This window comes from Lepisosteus oculatus, chromosome 14, assembly GCF_040954835.1.
Source record: "Lepisosteus oculatus isolate fLepOcu1 chromosome 14, fLepOcu1.hap2, whole genome shotgun sequence".
Taxonomy (NCBI): Eukaryota; Metazoa; Chordata; class Actinopteri; order Semionotiformes; family Lepisosteidae; genus Lepisosteus; species Lepisosteus oculatus.
The window spans coordinates 6,323,313-6,329,081 of NC_090709.1; the positions used below are offsets into that span (position 1 = coordinate 6,323,313).

Here is a 5,769-nt window from a genome sequence, read left to right on the forward strand (position 1 = left end):
GCCCTTACACCATATATTCCCGCCTTCTACTCTCTCGTTCTGTTGTCTCGCGATGTCTACTCACTATACTACATTTAGCATGACTTCTTGTTGCAGTTGAGCTCAAAGCTGGAGATGATCTCTATATTCTACCGCAGTATCTAGTCTGAAACGTAGTACACAGTACATACTTTTTAAGTGAACTCAGGTTGTTAAAAAATTAAACCAGCGCCCTGTCACAGAAACGTACCCCAGTCTCCCGCGCAACAAGCGGGGGTACTCAGCACTGTACTAACGAGGAACGCTTGTCTGCAGCTGAGCGTCAGCTCTGTTTACTGTCAGCAGTCATTGCCTCATTTCCAAAGACTTTTTCACCTGCTCTCAGCTTTTAAAGACAGTCATAAACGCTCAAGAAGTAATTCATGTCAGTTGGAAGTCTGTTTCTGTTGTCTCAGCTCTTGATAAAGAAAAGCCGTGCGTGGGAGACTCCCCCTCTGAAGAAGTTTGCCGTCACCCTGCGAGGGAGAAGAGCCATCAATCACCGAGGCAACCACTGAGACAGTTAACATTAAACACGTGAAATGCGAGATGTTGTGATTTGTTTCCCGTTTAAGGCTTCTATCGTTTCTACTCTAACGAGAAAGACCTCTTTATTAGAAGTGAGATTTTAACAAACGTCTCCAGGGTTAACTGCGACCTGAATGCAACGCCTTAGACCACCACTCATCTTGCCTGTGGTACTTAGAGCAGCGCTCAATAAAAAATGATCAGAAACCGAAAGCGCTTCTTATGCAGATCAGTATATTCCGATTCCACTGGTTCTGCAGAAGATATAAGAAAAGCCGAACTCAAAGCACTGTGTTGCCATTACGGGTACTCTGCAGCTGCTTTAAGATCTACTTATACCGTGTTGCCATTATGGCTACCTAGTTAAAAAAAAACAAACTTATCGTCATCTTTTTGAACGTGATTATTAGACACCCGTTAAATCTCCACCGAGGTATCTTGAGAGATCGTTCAGCGAGCGAGTATTAAAAAACTACGTCGCTTCCAACCTCTGCTGTCACTGTAAACTCGGACGTGATGTTCTGCAGATGTGCAGTGTGCCTTTCCTCTTGTCGTATTCAAGAGTACTCACTGTGTGAGCTCCTCACTACGTGTTCTGTACTCTACTGTGATTTAATTTAGATGATTACGTGGAGTAGAGTGACAAGATCTACTTGAACATTTTCGGTTTGTGAAATGAAACACTAAAACCACTACTGTAAATACAAGTAATGGACATTTAAAATAACCGCAGTACAGCTAGAAGAGTGAAAGATAAAAGACTATTTAGAATGACATTCACAATAGACTTAAGAACAGCACATCCGCCCGAACAGGGACTTGAACCCTGGGCCCTCAGATTAAAAGTCTGATGCTCTACCGACTGAGCTATCCGGGCTCTGAAAGAAGGTCGACACTGTCGGGATCCTCGCAAGTCACGTGTCTCTTGTTCCGAAGAGCAGTCATACCTGACCCGTCTGGAATGACCACTGACAGACTTTATCATGAAGCGACGGCACCACTCCCAGTAGAATGAGTGAGAAATACAGCATGACATGGGTAGTTAAGGGGCTCCCACAATCCATCTTTCCTCACATTACTGATTTTTTTCAATAGCATTTTGACCTTTTTCACATTCAGATTTTTTTCTCATTTAATAAAATCTTTTAATCAACAACATTAAAAAGAAAACAAATGGAACATTTTTTGGAACAATAATTAACAAAAAACTTTCAATGCCTTGGTTGTATACGTGTGCACACCCTTTATAAAGGGAGTTGCAACAGTGCTGAAATTTAAAGAGCATTTCTGTAGAGAAAACAGCCTTGATGTTAAGCTTAGGGAGCCTGTCTTTTCGAAATTCTATTTCTTGACACCTTGCACAGCCTCCCGACAGACTAACAAATATTTGTTGGAGAAATTGGCTCACACACCGGAAGACACTAACGTTTATTTACGTTAGAGTATGTGAATAACAGTTTAACCGAAAAAGTTTGTCATTGTGATTTTGTTAAAATTCAATAAATCGTCTATCAACAGTTAGAATTTATTAAGAAATTGTTTTATTTCATAAACTATAAGACAATTCAGAGAGTTTATAGGTCATATCCGTCGCTTATGTTCTTTTAACTCTAGAGTTCAGGATCCAAACCCAGCTGCGGACGATTGTGTTTCTTGAATCTCTTGTAATCATCAAAAGTCGATGTGTAGTCCTTCAGTACTTTCTCGAGTTGTGCCATGGATATTTTATACGTTCAATACTTGTCATGCTCTTTTGCATTTTCCTTAACAAACGGAAAAAATTCAAAAGTTATGGCAGTGTTTCACATCTACACGAAAGCACTTGTAACAGTACAGGACACGCAGTGAGGAGTTCGTGAAGCTTTCAGTTTAGTGCGGAGTTTAGAAGGAGGATTCACTCGCTGAATGATCTCTCAAGAAATCCTGGGTGAGATTCAACAGGTGTTTTCTGCAACAGCCATGACAAGTGTGAAGCAATCTCAGGATTTCCTGAATTTGAACTAAATTATTAGTTCAAATAATTTAGGATTTAACAGAACTAAATGAGGTACATTTAAAACAGCAGCGCAACTCTGCAGCACGTCGAGTGTGCCTGCATTTAATTGTGTAAACCTGGCTCTCTCTGAACACAAGCAAAGAGTTCTCACTCAACAGAAGATTGCGATGTGAGTACTGTAATATAAAGCACCTGGAGATGCTAGGGATTGAACCCGGGACCTCATACATGCGAAGCATGCGCTCTACCACTGAGCTACATCCCCGATGGAAAAGGTAATGGAACAGACTTGTCCAGATGCTCACTGATCACAATCCACCACTCACGAAGAATGCCTGCAGTTTCCCACTTGTGCGTTTCCTCTACTACAGAGTAAATGCATGGGAATGAAGAAATAAGGAAGGAAAAATAATCGCATTGAAGCTTCAAGAGACTGGGCACAAATTAATTTATTATTTTTGTATCCAGTCACACGTGCGACGGTGGTTAATTCCCAGACGCGGGAGTGCTTTTTTCTACCTCCTTACTCGACTGTCTTTCAATTCTGTTTTATTTGAAAGCTTTTAGCATCTTTTAAGTGCTCTTGATTAAACTATGCATAGAAAAACAGCACTACTGATTATTTTCATGGGCCGATGCACACTTGTTCTGTACAACTCGAGTGATAAAGCCCTGTCTGCAAATATTGTAGAAGAACATAAAAGGGTGAAACAACGCCCCAACCACAGGAATGGTAACAGGCAGGATCGTGTTCTTATTTGATAAGTCCTTTTGAGATGTCTTGTCAATGCACACAGGCGTTAGAGCTGAATAATTTACTTTTAGTGGTGTTTTTAAACAAAGATGGAACATGTTATTTCTATACCAGGAAGAAAGGAGCAGACTTTAAGAGGCAAAAACGACACCTTATCAAAGCTAATATCAATTAAAATGACATCACAACAAAAGAGTGGAGCCTTGAGTGAATAAAATTAGTTTTCATTGGACGTATGTGTCTTTATAACTTTGTTGGTGAGAGAGAGGATTGTGATAATTTGCAGGTGCTTCTCGGAAGTGCGTTGGTGGTACAAGCGCCTTCCAAATAATTGAGTCGGGTTTGAATCCGCCAGTACAAACCCAAATCTTTTCAAGATAATTTGTGGTCCGCTAACACATCTTTTGAAACACTACAACAGGTAACACCCCGTGTGAAACATCATGAACATCTGTTAAAGCCTGAGTTTTACATACTCTAATGTAAATAAACGTTAGTGTCTTCCGGTGTGTGAGCCAATTTCTACAAAAAATATTCGTTAGTCTGTCGGGAGGCTGTGCAAGGTGTTAAGAAATAGAATTTCTAAAAGACAGGCTCCCTAAGCTTACCATCAAGGCAGAAAAAATGCTGTTTTCTCTACAGAAATGCTCTTTAAATTTCAGCACTGTTGCAACTCCCTTTATAAAGGGTGTGCACACGTATACAACCAAGGCATTGAAAGTTTTTTGTTAATTATTGTTCCAAAAAATGTTCCATTTGTTTTCTTTTTAATGTTGTTGATTAAAAGATTTTATTAAATGAGAAAAAAATCTGAATGTGAAAAAAAGTCAAAATGCTATTGAAAAAAATCAGGAATGTGAGGAAAGATGGATTGTGGGAGCCCCTTAACTACCCATGTCATGCTGTATTTTTCACTCATTCTACTGGGAGTGGTGCCGTCGATTCATGATAAAGTCTGTCAGTGGTCATTCCAGACGGGTCAGGTATGACTGCTCTTCGGCACAAGAGACACGTGACTTGCGAGGCTCCCGACAGTGTCTATTTTATTTCGGAGCCCGGATAGCTCAGTCGGTAGAGCATCAGACTTTTAATTTGAGGGTCCAGGGTTCAAGTCCCTGTTCGGGCAGTTGTGCTGTTCTTAAGTCTATTGTGAATGTCGTTCTTAATAGTCTTTTATCTTTCACTCTTCTAGCTGTACTTGGTTATTTTAAATGTCCATTACTTGTATTTACAGTAGTGTATTTAGTGTTTCATTTCACAAACCGAAAATGTTCAAGTAGATCTTGTCACTCTACTCCACGTAATCATCTAAATTAAATCACAGTAGAGTACGGAAAACGCAGTGAGGAGCTCACACAGTGAGTACTCTTGAATACGTCAAGAGGAAAGGCACACTGCACATCTGCAGAACATCACGTCCGAGTTTACAGTGACAGCAGAGGTTGGAAGCGACGTAGTTTTTTAATACTCGCTCACTGAAGATCTCTCAAGAAACCTCGGTGGAGATTTAACGGGTGTCTAATAATCACGTTCAAAAAGGTGACGATAAGTTTTTTTTTAACTAGGTAGCCTTAATGGCAACACGGTGTGAGTAGATCTTAAAGCAGCTGCAGAGTACCCGTAATGGCAACACAGTGCTTTGAGTTCGGCTTTTCTTATTTCTTCTGCAGAACCAGTGGAATCGGAATATACTGATCCGCATAAGAAGCGCTTTCGGGTTCTGATCATTTTTATTGAGCGCTGCTCTAAGTACCACAGGCAAGATGGCTGGTGGTCTTAGGCGTTGCGTTCAGGTCGCAGTTAACCCTGGAGACGTTTGTTAAAATCTCACTTCTAATAAAGAGGTCTTTCTCGTTAGAGTAGAAACGATAGAAGCCTTAAGCGGGAAAAAAATCACAACATCTCGCATTTCACGTGTTTAATGTTAACTGTCTCACTGGCTGCCTCGGTGATTGATGGCTCTTCTCCCTCGCAGGGTGATGGCAAACTTCTTCAGAGAGGGAGTCTCCCACGCACGGCTTTTCTTTATCAAGAGCTGAGACAACAGAAACAGACTTCCAACTGACATGAATTACTTCTTGAGCGTTTATGACTGTCTTGAAAAGCTGAGAGCAGGTGAAAAAGTCTTTGGAAATGAGGCAATGACTGCTGACAGTAAACAGAGCTGACGCTCAGCTGCAGACAAGCGCTCCTCGTTAGTATAGTGCTGAGTACCTCCGCTTGTTGCGCGGGAGACTGGGGTACGTTTCTGTGACAGGTCGCTGGTTTAATTTTTTAACAACCTGACTTCACTTAAAAAGTGTGTACTGTGTCCTATGTTTCGGACTTGTTACAGCGGTAGAATATGGAGATCATCTCCAGTTTTGAGCTCAACTGCAACAAGAAGTCATGCTAAATGTAGTATAGTGAGTAGACATCGCGAGACAACAGAACGAGAGAGTAGAAGGCGGGAATATATGGTGTAAGGGCATGA

General features: G+C 41.0%; 3 non-coding genes across 3 annotated transcripts; 1 reads left to right on the forward strand and 2 right to left on the reverse strand.

Moving 5' to 3' along the window:
• Nucleotides 1-1,350: 1,350 nt before the first annotated feature.
• On the reverse strand, nt 1,351-1,423 carry trnak-uuu (transfer RNA lysine (anticodon UUU)). The gene has a single exon. It is a non-coding gene; the product is annotated as a tRNA-Lys (tRNA).
• A 1,312-nt stretch (nt 1,424-2,735) lies between these two features.
• On the reverse strand, nt 2,736-2,807 carry trnaa-cgc (transfer RNA alanine (anticodon CGC)). The gene has a single exon. It is a non-coding gene; the product is annotated as a tRNA-Ala (tRNA).
• A 1,542-nt stretch (nt 2,808-4,349) lies between these two features.
• trnak-uuu (transfer RNA lysine (anticodon UUU)) lies at nt 4,350-4,422 on the forward strand. Its single transcript has one exon. It is a non-coding gene; the product is annotated as a tRNA-Lys (tRNA).
• The last annotated feature ends 1,347 nt before the right edge of the window (nt 4,423-5,769 follow it).